This window comes from Balaenoptera borealis (genome assembly GCF_965194805.1).
Source record: "Balaenoptera borealis genome assembly, chromosome: 18".
Classification (NCBI taxonomy): Eukaryota; Metazoa; Chordata; class Mammalia; order Artiodactyla; family Balaenopteridae; genus Balaenoptera; species Balaenoptera borealis.
The window spans coordinates 26,683,690-26,705,038 of record NC_138877.1 but is presented as its reverse complement, the minus strand read 5'-3'; the positions used below and the strand labels follow the sequence as shown (position 1 = coordinate 26,705,038).

At 44.5% G+C, this 21,349-nt stretch overlaps 1 long non-coding RNA gene across 1 annotated transcript; it reads right to left on the bottom strand.

The window, feature by feature from the left end:
* Window positions 1-5,076: 5,076 nt before the first annotated feature.
* On the bottom strand, window positions 5,077-10,395 carry LOC309615755. Its single transcript, XR_014237052.1, has 2 exons — window positions 8,209-10,395; window positions 5,077-5,352 (listed from the first exon to the last, which is right to left on the bottom strand). It is a non-coding gene; the product is annotated as an uncharacterized lncRNA (long non-coding RNA).
* Between the last annotated feature and the right edge of the window lie 10,954 nt (window positions 10,396-21,349).

The following is a 21,349-nucleotide window of genomic DNA, read 5'->3' as shown; positions in this document are numbered from 1 at the left end:
ATCCACTGCCGCCACCCACAGTGGTGCACCCTGAGGAAACTCAGGATGAGAAAACGCAGGATGCTGGGCCCAGGGAGCCGAGGTGCATATCAAAGGAATGATTTCAGTGAGCCCACACTCTTGCATCTTCCCATACATAGAAAAGCGTTAATTCCTTAACTTGAGATATCTGGTTTTCCTTTATTAACAGTAATCTTTTGATGTTCCGACCACCTGGTTTTGTTGCAAAAACTCCTCTATATCCTGGCTCCCCCACCTCCCTCTTTGGAACAGTTTCTCAGCTTTACCTGAGATGCTGTGTCTCAGGTTTAAGTCCTCAGATTTGGCCACTGAATAAAACATCATTCTCAACTTTTAGGTTGTGCTTTTTTTTTTCAGTCGACAAACAGATGGAGAGCAACTGATGACCCAGCTACCAGAAACAGGTTAGGAACCAGGGCGAGTATGGATGAAGCTGGGTATATATGCCCGCCCTAAGGCTAGATCGGGCTATGGCGCGTGGCTGCAGGTATCTGTCTTTGTGTTGTTTCAGCCTAAAAGTCCCGTGCACAGCTTCTGACACATCATAATAACAGCAAACACCTTATTTGTGAGTTCCTACTATGTGCCAGCCACCGTGCCAAGAACTTTGCACACATAATCCTGATTTATCTTCACTGAAGTCCTGGGAGGAAAGTACAATTATTATTCCCATTTTAGAGGTAAGAAAACTGAGGGACTCAGAACCTTACTTGAGGGGATAGACTTAGTAAATGTCAAAGCTGCAGTTCAAGCTCAAAACCTTGAATCTGGAGCCTTGAGCCTAATAATCACTAGGCCATGCTGTTTCAAAGTTTACTGACTTGACTTTAACTGGAAAAGGAAAGATGTAAAAGCAGGGAGGTAAGCTGCCAGAGCCCCATTTTGCAAAATTCACACTTATTGTGTTCAGCTTGGACCTGGGCAGTGGACAGAGCAAAGCAACAGGAATGACACTGTCAATCAGGACCACGGTATTCCCCACCCCCAGCGTTCCAGAAATGACCATCTGTAACCACAGCGACCTGGGCTGGGGGTGGGGATTGCAGGCGCTGCATGCCTCCTGAGAAAAAGGAATTCTTCTCAGGTAGGAGAAGGTGCCGTTGCCATGGCGACCACAGAATCTTGGTCCAATCCTAGAGCAGTAGCTGGAGTTTTCAGAAAAAATTAAATTAAATTAAAAAGAATGAGAGTCTCTCTCGGCCACAGAAGTCACCCACAAAGGGACAGTGTCTCTGTCAGGCTCGAAGTCTAAACAGATGAACCGCAGATGCCCGGAGGCCAATGAGGGGCCCCGCAGGGGTGAAGCGCCCTTTCATACTCGAGGGTCCCGCGGCGGGGCCTCAGCGTGGATTTGCCAGGGAGCAGCCAGGATAAACACAGCACATCTCTCCGACGAGGACCACATTTCAGCCGTGGGCCTCCCGCAGCAGCCGGCAGTCGGCTTCTCACAATGCTGGCTTTTTCCCTGCCGGTCAACCCTCATTTCCCCAACCCAGCAAAGCCCTGAGAGCCCTGGCAGCTCTGGGTGCTTCCCTCCTCAGCCTCCCTCAGTTCTTCCTTGCAGCTCAGAATAGTTCCTAAAAGCCTCCAGTTGAAACAGAAGCCGGTTGTAATTCCTCTCAAACGATGGTTCCCTCCTTAAGGCCCAACATGGGGAGTCCTGATGCCACTACCCTGTGCCCCAGTGGTACCTGCTCATCACCCCCACCCCCGCTGCCAGGCGCATACAGCACAGTATACACACGGGGAAGGGGACTCTCGAGTCCTACGATCAGGACACCCACTGCAGGAACTTGACTCACTGCTGCTACCATGCTACTCCAGGACATAGGCACCACCCAGAAATTGTATAAACCAGGTCCTGCTTTAACATCCTTTACCCCTGCAGTGCAAAAGTACTCAATGACTAGACTGCAAAAAAACAAACAAACAAAAAACAACAACAACAAAACAACAAACGGAAACCTACCCAAATCCTAAAGCTTCCTGTACCTCAGAAGGGGTCCAAAAGAGTGATGCCATCTAGTTAGAACCTGTTGACAATAGGTTGCATCATCCTTTATTTTTATATTTCTATTTCAGCTCGTGCAGAAATTGTTGAAGCATTAAACAGAATTTTAAATAGGTGAAAGAAAACTGTGTATTCCATTTTTGGATCCCAATGGGGTAAATTATTTTCATTTGTCTCCACTCAACTGCTGTTGCCTTTTTATCTTTCCAGAGAACTTTGACTATTGTGTCACATCTGAAGTTTAACTAAGCACACAAGAAGAGTAGAATCAGCATTATTACCCCCATTCCATAAAAGAAGCCCAAATGATATAATCAAGGTCAGGGGCTCAGCTGTTCTCTCAAGGTCAGGACCAGAGCACAATCTTAGTGAGTCTAGGGCTCTATCCAACTTTCCATAATATCCTTTGTATCAGCAAGGTTCACGTCCTGAGTTGAACCAAAGCCTGAGTGAATTAGGGAGATAGGTTTCCTTTCATAACCGGTAACAATGATTGCCTCGTGGAAGGGGAACTGGTTGGCTGGAGCCTGGGGTGAAGGGGAGACTTTCTTTTCACTGCCTTTGAATTGTGTACCATATGCAGGAACCAACTCTTCAGAAAATAACTAATATTTAATTTTAAATGTTAGCTTAAATGTAATTTAAAGTTTAAATGTAATTTTAAAACTTCCTTTTATAAATCAATTTTATCCTGCCTGCAAATTAATGGAGTTGAAACACACATTGTGAATATTGTGATGCTTAAGTCTGCTTAGAGCCGTGCCTGGAAGGGCCCACAGCCAAGTTCAAAGGAAATAGACTGGGACGGGAGAGCCGGGACCCAGAGTGACTCCTCTACATCCTAAAAGGTGCATAATTCAGTGGAAATAAAATAGCCAGCTCTCGATTATCTGTGTTAGTGCAGGAAAGTCCTGGGGTAGGTAGTTTAAATGCAAGTGCAGATTAAAAGTTATATTTAATTTATATTCAGCATTGGGATGTCTCTGTACACGTTGGAATATGGATCTGTTTCATGCCATGAACTTACAACACTGCAAACTAAAAAAAAAAAAACCAAAACACTGAAATATTGGGACACTGTCCATATTTTCCCTTTGAATTCATCAGAATGCTTTTGGCTACAAGAAACAAAAGTCCTGACAGAAGCTGACTTAAACAATGAGGAAATTTACTGTCTCACAAAACAGAGAGACCACAGGTCAGGGTCTCAGGTTTTGCTGAAGTAGCAGCTCGGCAGTGTCATCAAGGTCCAACCTTTGCTCTGCTGTTCTCAGTGCCAGCTTCCTCCTCAGGCTCATAGCAATAAGGTGTCAGGACTTCCAGGTGTCTTCTCCAGACATGACAAGGTCAAGGGGAAAAAGTGGAAGCATTTTTCTGTAGAGCAAGGAAACCTCTCCCAGAATGTCCCCACCCCTACACCACCCCCAGACATCACTGCCGGCCTCGTTTCATCGTGTGCCATTCCAGAGCCAGTCACTAGCAGGGGAATAGGGTCATTGTGATGGGCTTAGACTAATCAAAGGAAGAAGAACGGATGCTGGTTTTTCAAATACAACATCCACTGCATATACCATCATTCCCCCAAGAAGCCCCTTCTTTTGTGAGAGACATCACAGGGGAATAGGCTGAGGCTTTTGAGTAACACTGAGTATCAGTTTACATAGAGATGCCTCCCTCCTACTTCCTTCTGAGACGGGCTGGGACCTGGGACCTGGGACCTTTTGCTGCAATGTTTGCACTTGGACAAACATCTCCTTGAGCAACAAAATACAAAGAAACTATAAGGGACTAAAAATGCACAGTTGGGGCAAATTATGGACAAAAAGATACAAAAAGACCAAAAGACACAACTGCCACTTCTGAAGAGCAGGGAACAAAAGCAGGGTGCTGCGCGTGCCCCCTGCACACACCACCACCAAAGGGGTGGGCAAGCCACTTAAGCCACCCCTCTCACGCGACCCCTGGACCTGCCCTTATCCTCTCCCCATATAAGGAGCCAGCTCGCCACCCCCATCCAAGGAGTGAGCGAGGGAGCAGGGAACCTGTTACTTGTTCTCACTCCCTCTGGCTGCAGGCAGGGGCCCCCATAAAGCCTTGCCTGAATTTCTTGTCTGGCCTCTGATCAATTTCTATTGATTAAGGAGGCCAGGAATCCTGGTTGGCAACACTTCCTTTTGGATTTACTCCTGCTGAGGAGTGGTGAGAAGCTAACTGTATATTTTAGTTTCAAGTTCCTTCTACCTGTGTGCTATATGTGATAGAAATCAGTATAAACAAAGAAAATGCTCACATCACTAAAAGACAATTTAGACTGAGTAAGTGGGAATTCAGTGAGCCATTAAAAGCAAGATTCACCATGAGGGAACACAGAAGGCAGTTGGCCAGTGTTCAAGGTGAATGTGTCTATTAAGATGGGTATCATGTCCATTATTGTCATTTCCAGAAATCTACCTGAGCCAAAGGTATTTTCCAAGGCTAATGCAATATATCAGATGAAGTGTGCAGCATACAGGTGTCAGGGAAGAGTCTCGTTGACTCAAAGGTTTATTGTACAGAGGTCTCACCCTTGGCTACTGCACCCTCCCCAGCAGCTCAGAAGTGGACACTTGGGGAGTGCTCGCATTAAAGGCATATGATCCCATGGGAGAGGGGATGGATTGATGGCACTAGCTTGCTGAGATAATAACCACCTCTGCTGCACAAAGCCCCAGTTGGAGGTTAAGAAGAGAAGTGCCTACAAGCAATTTACAAGGAGCAGCTAAGAAATAAAACACAGTGTCAGATGGGCCTTTGAAAACCAGTGTGGGAATCTGTTCCTTTTTTTTTTTTTTTTTTTTCTGGAAAGAAACAGAAGGTACAGCCACTGGCTACATTTATTTTTGGAGCAGGGAGAAGGGGAAAACAGAGGAATATATAGAAAAAGATGTAGACATACGGATTGATCTGATTCAACCCTGGAGAAAAATATCCATCTCAGCGTGTCAGGGTTAAGAAGGGCCACATACTCGTGACTTTGCCATCAGAACTACATAGCTTGGTTTTGCTTTTTTTTTGTTTTGTTTTAATATTTTTTTAATTAATTTATTTATTTATTTATTTATTTTTGGCTGTGTTGGGTCTTCGTTTCTGTGCGAGGGCTTCCTCTAGTTGCGGCGAGCGGGGGCCACTCTTCATTACGGTGCGCGGGCCTTTCACTGTCGCGGCCTCTCTTGTTGCGGAGCACAGGCTCCCAACGCGCAGGCTCAGTAGTTGTGACTCATGGGCCCAGTTGCTCCACGGCATGTGGGATCTTCCCAGACCAGGGCTCGAACCGGTGTCCCCTGCATTGGCAAGCAGATTCTCAACCACTGCACCACCAGGGAAGCCCCGGTCTTGCTTTTTAATAGCAGAAAGAGCAAGAATGCTGGGATGGGAGAATTCTGGAATCAAAAACTGAAAAATACAAATGCCCGATTCATCTTACATCTTACACAGCTGCACTGCGTTCTGGAGCAGCACTTCTCAAGATTTAATGTTGCATGAATCACCTGGGGACCTTGTTCACATGCAGATTCTGACTCAGAAGATGTGGGGTGAGACCCAGGATTCTGCATTTTTAACAAGTTCCCAGGTGATCCTGATGCTGCCAGCCCGGGACCACATTTTGAGTAGCCAGGTTCTAAGGTATCTATGATAGAGTGTAAGGTTTATTGAGTTAACAATAGGTGTGGTTTTAACGTGGTTTTAAGATATATAAATGTTAAGACAGGAAGGAAGCTTTAAAGAAGGCAGATGAGATGGATAAGTATCCAGAGTATATAAATAACTCCTACAGCTCAACAACAACAAAAATAAACAATTTTAAAAGGGGCGAAATTTGAACAGACATTTCTCCAAAAAAGATATATAGATGGCCAGTAAGCTCATGAAAATATGTTGAACATCACTAATCGTTAGGAAAACGCAAATCAAAACCACAGTGAGACACCACTTCACATGTGTTAGGACGGATGTTATCCAAAAAACGGAAAATAAATACTGACCAGGATGTGGAGAAATTGGAACTCTTGGCACTTTGCTGTCAGGAATGTAAAATGGTGCAGCCCCTATGGAAAACATATGGCAATTCCTCAAAAAATTAAACACAGAGAGAGGATTCTGGGAAGATGGAGAGTTAAGATGTAGATAGACAGATAGATAGCTGGCTATCTGAATCATTTTGCTGGACACTTGAAACTAACACAACATTGTAAATTAACTATACTTCTATAAAGATAAATAAAATAAGCATCAGGAATTTGTCTCTTCAGCTAGACAGCAATTGCACTGGCAGAAGCTATCTGATGTAATTATTTTGGAACTCTGGTGTCTGTTGAAGGCTTGCAACTTCCAGGGGCAGACTTGGATGGTAAATTGCAGTTAATTTCAGTCAATTTCAGCCTTTAGCAGTAGCAGCAGTTACCTATCCTCCAACCCCACCCATGCGGCAGGCAGCTGTGCATGTGTTCCTGAAGTAGCTTAAACACAGCTTTCTGGAGCCAGGGTGGGCTAAAAGGACCCTGTCCTCCAAATATCAGGGATCTGTGCTCGGATCAGGAATTGCTGCTTCTGATCACAGAGGTGCAGGTAAAGAGACAGGCAGCCATTGTTGTTGTACCTCCCCTACACCATTGTTGCAAGCCCCTCCCCCCCATTAAAGTGAACAGGGAATTTAAAAGGCCAAGGCTCTTTCCCCCACCTCCTTCATTTTTCTCTTTTTCCCTGTTTGGAGCCAGCCATTAAAGACTAGGATGTTCAAAAACAACTGCATACATGGGGAAAATTAGAAAGTAACTACACATGCCCAGGGAAAGGCTCTGAAAAGACCTAAGAAGGCCTTTAGTGTACACCTCAGGCTAATTCGCCCCCCAGAGGCAACCTGCAATAATAAAAAGGAATTTAAAAAAAAAAAAAAAACCCTGGAAAAAGGGGAGAATTTGATTTCTAGAGTTACCACACTATTAGATTCAAACGTCCAGTTTTCAAAAAAATCACAATGCATGCAAAGAAACACAAATATATGGCCCATTCAGAAGGGAAAAAAAATCAACAGAAATTGTTTTTCAAACAGACCTGATGACAAATCTACTGAACAAAGATGTTAAAAGAATGTCTTAAAAACGCTCAAAGAACGAAAGGAAGATATTAAGAAAGTCAAGAAAATGATGTCCGAATAAAATGGAAATATCAAAAAATAAATAGAAAACCTAAAAAGAAACCAAAAAGAAATCCTGAAGCTGAATAATACGGTAACTGAAATGAAAAATTCACTAGAGGTATTCAAAGGCAGATTTAAGCAAGGAGAAGAAAGAATCAGCAAACTTAAGACAGGGCATGAGGCTGAGGAGCATAAAGAAAAAAGACTAAAGAAAAGTTAACAGAGCCTAAGGGACTTGTGGAATGTCAGCAAGCAGATCAATATACACATTGTAGGAGATCCAGAAGGAAGAAGAGAAAGAGGCAGAGAAAATACATCAAGAAATAATGACTGATAACTTCCCAAATTTGATGAAAGACAGATAAGCAAAATGTGGTACCTACTTACAGTGGAATATTGTTCAGCCTTAAAAAAGAAGGAAAGTCTGCAATATGTTACAACATGGATGAAGCTTGAGGACATTATGCTAAGGGAAATAAACCAGTCACAAAGAGACAAATACAGCATGATTCCAATTACATGAGGTACATAGAGTAGTCAAATGCATAGGGAGAGAAAGTAACATGGTAGTTGCCAGGGCTAGAGGGGTGGGGGAATGGGGAGTTCATGTTTAATGGGTACAGAGTTTCAGTTTAGGAAGATGGAGAAGTTCTGGAGATGGATGATACTGACAGTTGCACAACAATGTGAATATACTTAACGCCACTGCAACTAAAAGTCATTAAAATGGTAAGTTTTATGCTGTATATATTTTACCACAGGAAAAAAAGTCAGCCAACTTAACTCCCTGGTTTCATATATGAAGAAGGTAAGACAAAAAATTATTGTAAATGACGAAGCAGAGAGGCACAGCTGGCTGGCGATGGAACCAGATGGAACCCTGAGACCTAACTCCCAACTCCACGGTCTGACCTCAGAACTCTGACACTGTGCTGACCTGATATGATGCACAGATGCAAAATTGTGTCGTGAGGAGAGAAGAGGAAACCTAGATTCTAACCATAATTCTCCCACTGTTGGCTGCAACGCTTTAGACAGATGAATCCTTGACTTTCCTGGGTAAGTCCTCTTCTCAGTAAAATGTAGAGAATGTCTCCCAAAATATTTTGCTTGGGGTACTGGTTTCAAGAGATATCTGTAGGGGGAAAAATACGGTTTTGTAGTCAAATATTTGGGAAGTTCTGCAGACTGAATCTCTCTCGGATAGTCACAAAGTATATTAGCATGTTAAAGGCTCTGGAAAGTTCTGTAGTAAAGAAATCTGTTCATTTTTTCTTTACCCAGCAATTTTACTTGGGGCTCCCAAAGCAGATGCTGAGACAAGGATTTGAGTGCAAGTTACTGATTTGGGAAGAGAAGGGAAGAAAGCTAAGGAAATTGAGAAGCAAGACAGGGAAGGGAAGACAGTCTTGAAGGATTAAGCCAGCTACCACTGAGGGCAACTGGACCTCGGTCCCACTGGGGAAACTGAAGGAGTCAGTGTAGAGCACATGCCTCAGTTATCCCACCTGAGGGGCGAGATTGCTGGGGTGTTTATACACCAACTCTCTCCAGTTATAGTTTAAGGATTGCTTGGGGTCAGTGTCAAGCTCTTGGTACCCCTGGCCGATTATGTAGGAACAGACCAGCCCTCCATGTAAGGACAGACCAGCCCTCCGTGACTTCAGGAAGGGCCTTAGACAATGAGATACAAACACAGGCTGCTGGAAGTCAGTCTCTTGTGCTGAAGCGGGGCACCAGCAGCTTCTACTACATCCAGCATTTCCCAAATGTACTTGACCATAGAACGCTTCCTCCTTTATTTCTGAGCACCTAAAATTATCCTGCAGAACTCTGGGAAACTAGATAATCTCTACGGTCCCATCTGGTTCTAATGTTCTAACATACTCTGATTTTAAGTTACTTAAAAATAATTACGGGACTTCCCTGGCCGTCCAGTGGTTAGGACTCTGCTCTTCCACAGCAGGGAGCTGAGGTTCAATCCCTGGTCAGGAAAATAAGATCCCGCAAGCAAGCCGTGCTGTGTGGCCAAAACAAAAACAAAAAAAACGCGATGTCCGTTCATCGCTGAATTGCCATCTAGTCCTAAGCCTTGACCCTCCTCTCACGTGCTAGGCAAGGCTGGCCCCCTGCAAGGGTGAGATGGACTCCATCCAGGCTTGGCAGGTGAGAAATCTCAGGACAGGCTCTGAGCTCCCATCCCTGTCATCCCTGGGATGCATGGGTGTCTGTTTCTCAGGCTTGTCTCCCAAAGGTGACTCAAGAAAGCAGGCGATCTCATTTTTCATCACACCCATCCTTTGAAATGGAGAGATTTCATCTCGGTTCCCAAGTTTGCATATTTGATTTTTTTTTTTTTTTCCAGTAGCAAACCGACCACCTGAACTATTTGCTTGTGTTCACAAAGAGAACTCTTATCTGAGCCTGTGGAAAATCTGACGTCAGAGATCAGTCACTGAAGACTAATATCATAACTGTTCGTGTCAAAGAAAAGAAAGAAGGACAAATACTTAATGAAGAAATGTGGCCAACCCCTCCAGACAGACTGTCTCTAAAGAAGCACCCTGATGAACAATCAGCCCAACAAACACCACTGTCAGTGTTCAGCCTCACAGCCAGGCAGCTTGAAGGCTTGCTTTGGGTGGAAAAAAATCGCACTGGCCTTGGTTCAAACCTCCTCACTCTCTTTAGCTGACAAGTCTTAAAAGAAATCAAGAACCAGAAACAATTAGAGGTTTGCCGATTTTTTCTTCACATTCAGAGGCTTTCCTGCTCCTAGGATTCATCTTGAAGTTCTGTTTTCTCCCTGCACAAACATATCAATAATTGTCCAATGATACACACACCTGAAATGTATTTACAAAATGTGGGTATAAATTATCTGGCAAATCATATTAACACTGTGGATACATTTAAGGATGTTCGCATGAGACAATTAACAGGCATATTTCTAAATACCAAATGCCAATGTGCAATCAATTCAGTCGGATCAGCCAAGAGCCTGGTGCTGTGCTGAGGGGTTGAGGAGAGAGCAGATCAGATGCTTTGGAACTGCTGTTTCTGTAGCAAAATAGGGTCAGATATCAGCCATTTAATGTGTTTCAAATTCATACGAAAAATGAATGAAGAGTAACCAGGAAGATGTCCTAAGGAAGTAGAGTTTTTGCTTTTTGTAAAAAAAAAAAAAATCAAATATTATACAAATATTGAAGAAAGAAAAAGTCCTCCATAGTCTTATCCTCCAAAGATAATTCATGTTGCCAGTAGTTTAGTATCAATACATTCTAGACTTTGCCTATGCTCTTATCTCTCTTTTTATTCTCTAAGAAAATTTGTTTTTATAACCCATCTTGTTTTGCAACGTGTTTTTCTTTTACTTAACCATACATCTTAAACATTTTTCTGTTCTATATCAATCTCATTTTTCTTCAAACTGTGCATAGTATTCCGTTGTAAGGATGTGTCAATTTATTTCCCTCTCCCCTACAAACAGCTATTTAGGTTGTCTCCCCTTCTTGACAGTTGCAGTGACCACCCTTGAACTAAGATCTTTGAATCCTAATATGTCTTTTTCTAGTTTAAAATCCTAAAAGTGGAATTGCTCAATCAAAAGATACATTTTATGTCTAACAAACATGGTCAGATTCGAGGAAATCAATTTTAAGTTGGCCTTGAGGATCAGGAGGAAAAGGGGAATGGGATTTTCAGACTGAGGTCAGCGTAGAGAAAAGAGGTAGAGCTGTAAGGGGGAGCAGCAAGCTGACTCCTGTGGCCTACAATTCAGGGCAGAGGCTGATAAGGCCAAAAATGTAGTTTGGGGGCTGATTGTATATGGAAGGACTGGGCAGTGACAGCTCCTACTGCACTGCATTTCCATTCCTGCCTTGTTTCCTCAAGCTCACACCCACCACCACAGCTCACACCCACTGAGCTGTGATCACACGGAGGACAGTGGACGCGGAGAGGTGTGATGGTTAATTTTATGTGTCACCTTGCTGGCTAAGGGATGTCCAGATGGCTGGTCAAAACATTACTTCTGGGTGTGTCTGTGTGGGTGTCTCCAGAAGAGATTTGCATTTGAATTGGTAGATGGATCACCATCCCCAGTGCAGGTGGGCATCGTCCAATCTGCTGACGGCTTCAGTAGAACAAAAAAAAAAAAAACAATGGAGGAAGGGAGAATTTGCTCTCCATGCTTGAGCTGAGATATCCGTCTTCTCCTGCCTTTGGATGTCAGACATCATTAGCTCTCCTGGTTCACTGGGCATTCAAACTCAGGCTGGAATTCTCAAGCTTGCGGACTCGAACTTAAACCATTGATTTTCTTGGTGCTCCAGCTTGCAGAAAGCAGATTGTAGGAATTCTCAGCCTTTATAATCCCGTGAGCCAATTTCTATAATAAGTCTCCTCTTACCTCTACCTATATCTCTAGCTATACCTCTATCATGTTGGTTCTGTTCCTCTGGAGAACCCTGACTAACACAAGAGGTGTAGGCAATGGTGAAGGGTTAACAGAGATGGATGGAAGCTTACCTAGCCCCCTCCTTTTGCTTGGGGATCGTGTGAAGAGTCTTCCCTTAAATGTGAAGGTAGAGAAGGTGTTGAGAGGAAAGGGAATGCCCTCAGATGCAGAGAATTTGAGAGACAAAGAGTAAGTGATGATATGGATTCTTTGGGGACACATGGTCTCTGAGCAGAGGGACATTGAAGAGAGGGTGTGTGCAGAGCAGTCATCTTTACTATGGAACCTGAGCCCTGGGTATACAAAGGCTTCCAAAGGGCATGTGGGCACAGGTGGTTCAAAGGGAATTAAGTTGCATGTCTTCCATTTCCATGCAAACTCTTTCCTAGAATTAGTCTGCCTGAGATTGTATCTGTGGCCAAATATCCTGGAGGTTTTCCTTCCCCACCTCTCCTTTCCTAAGCTCCTATCTCCCATTTTTAGCTATTATTTTGTTGTTGTTAACCACTCCCTAAGTGCACGTATTTTCTATGTTGGGGCATGATTTTGCGCAGAGGGGAGTCTTGCAAGATTGCCATAGGGAGAACGAGAAAAGGATATGCTTTTAAATGTCAAGAAACCAGGAAAACGTTTTCTGACATACTGGGTGTGGTGAAAAATAGCCAGATCAAGATTTTACTGCACTCCATCTGATCAGTGTATCAGAAGGGATTCCAACATACACTGGGCTGTATTCTGTGATCCATGGGAAGTTGTCAAAAATGATTTTTTTAAATGAATTGCTTAGGCTACCTTGTGCCCTGAGAAAAATGGCCCTGTATTCGGAAAAATCTCATTTTTTAAAGAGGTAATTTCAGTACCTAAATATCTGAACGTAGTTAAATATTTATAGATTCACAACGTTAAATATTCACGTTCCCTCTGGCAAGCAGATGACTCCTATCCTCCGTCATAGCCTCACGGATTCATGTATCTCTCATTACCTGCTTCTTTAGCTATTCTTTTTAGCCCTTTCAAGTCATCTAATTGCTCCAGCAACCAGGACATTTTTCTCACTCCTGTTCATTAAAAGGCTTGGCTTCCAGTGCTCCATGCTTAGAGCCAGAATCAAAGCTACAATGAGGTATCACCTCACACCAGTCAGAATGGCCATCATCAAAAAGTCTACAAACAATAAATGCTGGAGAGGGTGTGGAGAAAAGGGAACCCTCCTGCACTGTTGGTGGGAATGTAAATTGGTGCAGCCACTATGGAAAACAGTATTGAGGTTTTTTTAAAAACTAAAAATAGAGTTACCATGTGATCCAGAAATCCCACTCCTGGGCATATACCCAGAGAAAACCATAATTCGAAAATGTACATGCACCCCAATGTTCATTGCAGCACTATTTACAATAGTCAGGACATGGAAGCAACCTAAACATCCATCGACAGAGGAATGGATAAAGAAAATGTGGTACATATATACACTGGAATATTACTCAGCCATAAAAAAGAATGAAATAATGCCATTTGCAGCAACATGGATGGACCTAGAGATTATCATACTCAGTGAAGTAAGTCAGACAGAGAAAGACTAATATCACATGATACCACTCACATGTGGAATCTAATTTTAAACAATGATATAAATGAACTTATTTACAAAACAGAAACAGACTCACAGATTTTGAAAACAAGCTTATGTTTACCAAAGGGGAAAGGTGTGGAAGGGAGGGATAAATCAGGAGCTTGGGATTAACATACACACACTACTATATAGAAAATCGATAACTAACAAGGACCTACTGTATAGCACAGGGAACTCTACTCAATATTCTGTAATAACCTATATGGGAAAAGAATCTGAAGAACAATGAATATATGTATATGTATAACTGAATCACTTTGCTGTACACCTGAAACTAATACAACATTGTAAATCAACTATACTCCAATAAATTTTTTTTAAAAAAGCTTCCAATGCTCCATGCCTAGGGCCGGAATTAATCCAGAACTAGAGCCTTCTCTTTAGCTTGGTCCTTCGCCCACCCCACTCCCTGCTTTCACCATTGCCATCACCACCAGCCAGCTCCAGCTTTGTCTCCCACCTCAGCTCTCTGCTACCCGTTCCTTCTGAAGCTCCTACACGCCTCTCCATCTGAAACAAGAAGGGATAGGCTGCCCTGTGGGTTTGCTTCCGCCACAGAAGCCAGAAGACACAATTAGGGACTGAGGATTGTCCTATAAGTCTTGCAGTTTGGGTCAAAAGTAATAGGATTGAGATTTGGCATCCACTTAATCACCTTAGATGATCATGTATGACCCCCATGAGTCCCCTCCACACTCCTTCATCCTTCTCGTTACTCATTCTCCCATCCTTTTTTTAAAGTTATCTCCCAGACAGAAACAAGATGAGCGGCAACGAGGGTCTGCCCAACACACAGAGGTGTTGAGTCCAAGCCCTGAAGTCCCTGAAACTACTCTAGTTCCTTCAACTTCTTCTTCCATTCTGCAAACCCATGTCCTTCCCATAGGTCCCTTTTTTGACTAAGCTGGGTTGAGCTGAATTTCTGTTCATACATGGCATGCTGTAATAATCAATGAACATGTGTGCAGTGTAGAAACTTCTATTCTTGGGAACTATATTCAATATCCTGTGATAAACCATAATGGAAAAGAATGTAAATATATGCATAACTGAATCACTTTGCTGTACAGCAAAAAGTAACACAACATTGTAAATCAACTCTACTTCACTAAAAAAAGAAATTTCTATTCCTTTATAATTGCACTGGTAGAAGAGCTAAGGGGTCTCAGTTTTGTTTTCCCACAAAACAATAAGGTGCCTCTGAGACACACTACATGCCAGGAATGCACAGATGGATAAGACGCTCACACACCAGAATCCACAGACATTTTTTGAGGGCCTGGTGGAAGTCACTGCCCTCAAGAGCTTGCTCTCCAAAGAGGGCACTCACCGCAAATTATGACATGTGTAATAAAAGAGGAACAAAAGACTTGCCATGCTGATTCAAAATGGGAAAAATGACATCCCACTGTGGGGACAGGAAAGGCTTGGAGAAAGGGGAGCCATTTTAGCCGGATCCTCAAGGATAGCTAGGAGGTTCCAGCAGGTGAAGACCATGAGAAAAAGCATTCCAGCCAGAGGATTTGGAGAAGCAACTAAGTGCAGGGCAAGCTTCCAGAACAGCGAGTACCCAATCTGGCTGAAATGTTGGGAGTGTGAATGTGAGCTGTGAAATATCAATAAAATGCAGGAAAGGGAAGATATGGTATGGGGGTCTGCCTCGCATCAGGCCAAGAGTGTTCTCTTCATTTACTAGACAATTTAATAGATGTCACAAAATGTTTCTGAGCGAAGAAATAACGTGGTCTGAGCCACACTTTAAGAAGATTAATCGGGCAGCATTATGGGGGATGATCTCAAAGACAGAGAGAATGGGGGCAGGGAAACTAGTAAGAAAGCAGATGCAATCATCTTAGGCAGGAGATAATGAGGAATTGAACTGGGGCAGTAGAGATGGGAAGGGAGGAATTGATGGATGGGAGAGGAGCCGTAGAGGGAGAAAACTGACAGCATTTGACAACTCTGAGTAGGAAATCCTTCACAAATGTGTGCATCATTTTTATTTGATGTTACTTAGGGTAGTCAAGATTTGCAGACCATCTGTCATTGATGCTAAGAAGAAAGTCGGATTTTATCCCCACTTAAAGCTAGTGTCGGAAATCAGGAGACCGCAAGCTCAAAGGATTGTGCAGAAGGAGAATGTGGCAGAGGACCAGTCGCCTACCTAGTGCAATGCCTGGACAACATCGGGCTCCTCTACCCACAATGCCTCTCTAAATGGAACACCTCACTAGGTACCAGAGCCATCACAGCAGTCATGAGCTGTCCAGGGGTCCACTAGGGCTGCGTTGCACTCGGACACAAACCAGCTTCAGAGCCCCACCTGGGAGCAGACCCAGGGCTCTGGACAGAGACAACGTATAAGCCCTAGGGGACAGGAAGCAGGGCTGCCTGTTTGTCACCCGCATCCCCATCACCCAGCACAGAGCCTGGCATGTAGCAGATGCGTAGTCAATGGATAAAGGAATGATCCAGTAACTGAATGAATGAAGGATTTCTAGAGTGTCCAAACATTCCATGGAGGCCTTAGCAGCTGCCACCCCTCTCCCTCCACCAGCATGGTAGCAGCCCCCCACTTCTCTCTGAAGCTCCCCAGAAAAGCTGAGCTCTCCGTGGCTTCAGCCACAGCCTGAGAGGTGGCAGAGCGTGACCCCCAGCTCCAGGGTACAGGAGAGGCAGGTGGCAGGTGAGTGGCCAGGAGACGAGGACCTGATAGAGACCCATCCAACACTCCACTAATTGGGAAGGTAATAACGCTGGTTCTCTCAAGAGTAGACAGAGGAATGGAACACATTAAATAATCATTTTTTAATTTCAGTCGCTAAAGCATTGAGGAATAGCAACAGCGTGAACCACTCTCACAACCAAATAATATCCAAGGCGCCTACCACAGTGACTGCCAGTGTCTCAACACTTGTTTCCTTCCTTGGCATATCTCTGTTGCTTCAAGCCACGATCTGATGAATCTCTGTGCCAGGAAAAAACAAAATTTATTAAAATTATGCTGCCAAACTGTTGTAATTTTACTTGGTCTTGCTTTCAGCTGTTTAAAAGAAAAATGTTCCCTCCCCAACCCGAGAGCTTTAAGCTAAGAAACAACACCTGCCTCGGGTCCTTCTGTTTCTTTCTTGCACAAACAGAAGTGCCTCCTATATATTGTGGTCTACAAAGGTCCAGAGAGAGAAATCTCTTGTCATTCCCCCATCCTCTGACTACATGTGGGTTGTCATTACCATACGTATGAGGCATTTTGAGATTGAGAAATTCCAGTGATCAGAATTTTGCCACATATACCCCAGGGGTGTGTGTATGTGTGTGTGTGTGTGTGTGTGTGTGTGTGTGTGTGTGTATAAATATAAATATATAAATTTTTTATGTGTGCCTATACACAAGCAAAAAGCCAAAAAGCCTTGACCTCTATTGGGTTGTGGCCACATCAATGACCTTGGTCCTGCAGATGAGCTGAATGGAAGAAATTCTGGAACAACCAAGGTGATCCCACTCGATCCTGGACAGTGGAAGGTATGGGGCCTGCCAGTCCCCTTCAGGTGAGAGGGGGCCATTATTAAGGGGTGATGGGTGTCCTCCTTGGGGATTATGTGGCCACTGGTGAGCCTCCGACTTCATGACCAATGAAACTAAAACTACCCAAAGGTAGGCTCAGGCTCAAGAATGAGCTGGGGGGGCTTCCCTGGTGGCACAGTGGTTAAGAATCCGCATGCCAGTGCAGGGGACACAGGTTCGAGCCCTGGTCCGGGAAGGTCCCACATGCCGCAGAGCAACTAAGCCCGTGCGCCACAACTACTGAGCCCACGTGCCACAACTAATGAAGCCCACGCACCTAGAGCCCGTGCTCCATAACAAAAGAAGCCGACGCAATGAGAAGCCCGCACACCGCAAGGAAGAGTAGCCCCACCCCCACCCCCACCCCGGCCTGGCTCGCCTCAACAATAGAAAGCCCACATGCAGCAATGAAGAGCCAACGCAGCCATAAATAAATAAATAAATAAATTTTATAAAAAAGAATGAGCTGGTGAAAACACCTCTGGAAAATCATGGCAGCTGAGGCTGGGGAAAGAAGCAAAAAGTTTGGGGGCCTGGCAAGCAGTCCCAGCCAAACTAGTTGGTGGCAGAACTTCAGTGGAGTTAAGAAATCAGCAGTCTGTGATCACATTCATCTCCTCAGTTCATGTGTTTCTGTGTTGTTTGGTTGGGATTTGTTTTTCCGTGCATTTCCTAGTAAGATTCCTTTGGGGAAAGTCCAGCCTCGCTTCAGTTGAATGAAGGGAAGAAAGGAGGCAGACAGCTGGACCAAGTCACCAGTAGACATCAGGCTGCTCCCCAGCCACTCGGAGGAGTGGTGGTCCTGGCAGCAGCTCAGCTGGAAGCAGTGCGGTGGGTAGGAGAGAAGAGTGAACCACAGGAGCCGGAGGTTAGAGCCCTGTGCCCCTGGGGCACTCCCTCTCACCCCCTTAGCTCCTTGAGTCTCTAACCTTCGTTGTCTGCCCTGAAGAATGTGGGCTGGGGACCGAGGAGGGAGAATAGTGTTCTGAGCACAGCTGCGCATTCAGACAGATGGGGATCAAGGACTCAGCTCTGTCACACTAGGCTGAGTCACCTTGGAAATGATACTGAATATCTCCAAGCCTCAATTTTTTCATTTGCTAAGAAGGAATAACAGCAGTTATTTAATCATTGCTGGAATTAAATGAGATAAAAATATACATACAAGTTTTTATTGCTCAGTCAGCCCATCACCTCCCACCTCCTCTGGAAAAAGCCCTCCTCCTCCTTCCGGAACTACCTTTCCCCCACACCTCCACCTCGGCATCCACATGGGAGTCGTTACCTTTTCACATGACCTTAACCACAGTGACCGACCAAGAGGTAATCCCCCTTCCAAGTTATGCCAAGAACAGTAGACACCCCATAACTACAGTCATCGGTCCAGGGATGGGTATGTATCCTAAGCAAGTCCCTGGGACTCTTCAAAAGGAAGAGAGGAGGCAGATGTTGAAGGCTCCGGCTCCAGTCACCCCGCCCTTCAGTGGTCTGGCTATATGCTAATTTGAATTACGCTCGTGTCACATGCAACCAAAAGAATCCTGTATAGGCCAGGAGTGGAGTGTTCAAAGTGAAAAACCCTAAAATGTGAACAGGTTGAGTTGAGGGCAGTACGCTGGTTTTAACACGTTTGCAAATTCTTTTTTTTTTTTTAACATCTTTATTGGAGTATAATTGCTTTACAATGGTGTGTTATTTCTGCTTTATAACAAAGTGAATCAGTTATACATATACATATATCCCCATATCTCTTCCCTCTTGTGTCTCCCTCCCACCCTCCCTATCCCACCCCTCTAGGTGGTCACAAAGCACCGAGCTGATCTCCCTGTGCTATGCGGCTGCTTCCCACTAGCTATCTATTTCACATTTGGTAGTGTATATATGCCCGTGCCACTCTCTCACTTCATCCCAGCTTACCCTTCCCCCTCCCCATATCCTCAAGTCCATTCTCTAGTAAGTCTGTGTCTTTATTCCCGTCTTGCCCCTAGGTTCTTCATGACCTTTTTTTTTTTTCTTAGATTCCATATATATGTGTTAGCATGGAGAACAGTATGGAGGTTCCTTAAAAAACTAAAAATAGAACTACCATACAACCCAGCAATCCCACTACTGGGCATATACACTGAGAAAACCATAATTCAAAAAGAGTCATGTACCAAAATGTTCATTGCAGCTCTATTTACAATAGCCAGGACATGGAAGCAACCTAAGTATCCGTCGACAGATGAATGGATAAAGAAGATGTGGCACATATATACAATAGAATATTACTCAGCCATAAAAAGATACGAAATTGAGTTATTTGTAGTGAGGTGGATGGACCTAGAGTCTGTCATACAGAGTGAAGTAAGTCAGAAGGAGAAAAACAAATACCGTTTGCAAATTCTTGACAAGCTTTCCATCAAGAGGAGAAATCTGTCCCCTCCCCCCTGACACTGGGCAAGACTTAGTGACTGCGTCAATGAACAGAATGTGGTGGGAATGACAGTGTAGGATTTCTGAGCTTAGGAGGAAAAGAGCCACAGGGCTTCTGCCAGTTTCTCTTGGGACATTCGCCCTGGGAGCCTTCAGTTGCCATGTAAGAGATTTAGATCCCTGAGACCGCCGTATGGAGAGACCACGAGGAGAGAGAGTTGCGTGAGGAGCCCTTTAGGGGATAAAGATGACTTTGAGAGGACCCCAGCCCCAGCCACTATCTGAGACCACGAGCCAGAACTGCCTCACTGAGCCCAGTCAACCCCCAGAATCATGAGCAAAAAAAAAAAAAAAAGTGATTGTTATTGTTTTAACCACCGTTTGGAGGTGGTTTGTTGCCCAGCAACAGGCAACCAGAACAGCAAAGGGAAGGCAGTCAGGATCCCTTCATTCTCTCTTTGGTAAGAATCAGTTAAGCTGTTTGTTCATCGATTACCTGCCATGTCTGGGGACTCAGCCCACTGAGACTAGAGCCTTGGGAACTTGGGTAAGTTGAGAAAAATTAAATGTTCATGTTGCCTGTAAATTACAGGATCATAAGAAGCTATATCCGGAGCTGATGAAAAGGAATGGACATCATAAAAGATGTGGAATTGTGGAATTTGGAAATGACTTTCGAACATTTCTAAAGGCTGAGGAGGTAAGCCTGTTTGCGGTTTTGCACAAGATAATTGCTTTTTTGGAAAGGTCTCAGACAGAGAGAGAGAGAGAGTTTGTGTGTGTGTGTGTGTGTGTGTGTGTGTGTGTGTGTGTGTGTATGCATACGCACGCATGTGTACACACATACCCAGGTAGTGAATAGCCAACGATGTGGACTGTAATGGATCTATTTTTCTCTTTACCCAGCACTCCTCCCTTCTTTGGAGAACAACCCTCTCTCCCTCTTCCATTAGAAGGACCATCCCTCCCCCTCCTCCTTCACTACAAGGTCTGAAGCTGCCATTGCCATCTTCTTACAATACCCACTATCACCATTGATCAGGAGGCAAAAACCTGACCCAAGCCAGCCATCCCGGGCCCTTCCCCAGCATTGTTCACACTTGAACTGGGATGGGAATAGTAGGGTTGGAGGGAGAGACCCCTCCTTTCTGAACTTGGATCTGTTGAGACATGAGACCAAGTCTGACAGTCGAAATGGTTCTAGCCTCGTGAAGAATCACATCAACCCAGAAAAAATAATTAATGAGAGACCAGGGAAGCCTGTACAGTGCTTCAGTCCCTACCTTTTCCACCATTTATTGGTATCAGCCAAAAATTCTTGGCCAAACTGTTTGATTCTATCATCCGCAACCGATAGAATCTTTAACGCAGTACTAGGTACATAGAAAAGGGCCAGTTAGCTGTTTCCTACTGCTGTGCTTCTCTCAAGAAGGAGAGAAGTCAAGTGCGCATGAGAAAATCGCCGAAAGCCACACTCCACTGGGGCTCAGTGAGCCACCAAGTTGGCTCACCTCATCACCCTACTGGGAGCCCTTAAAATGTAGGAACGCCCAGATCCCACCCCAGGCCTCCACATGGGAATCTTGAGATGGGGCCTGGGTGCTGGTATATTGTTAAAATTCCCTCGGTGGACTTCTGATGATATAAACACAGGTGTTTATCTCCACTTCCTCCTAAAGCCTGATAAAATGACAGCAAAAGAGTTAAAGAGGGACTTCCCTGGTGGCGCAGTGGTTAAGAATCTGCCTGCCAATGCAAGGGACCCAGGTTCGATCCCTGGTCTGGGAAGATCCCACATGCCGCAGAGCAACTAAGCCCATGCGCCACAACTACTGACCCTGCGCTCTAGAGCCCGTGAGCCACAACTACCGAGCCCGCGTGCCTAGAGCCCGTGCTCCACAAGAGAAGCCTCCGCAATGAGAAGCCGCGCACCTCAAGGAAGAGTAGCCCCACTCGCCGCAACTAGAGAAAGCCCACGCGCAGCAATGAAGACCCAATGCAGCCAAAAATAAATAAATAAAATTACACTAAAAAAAAAAAGAATTAAACAACTAAAAATATACAAAAAAA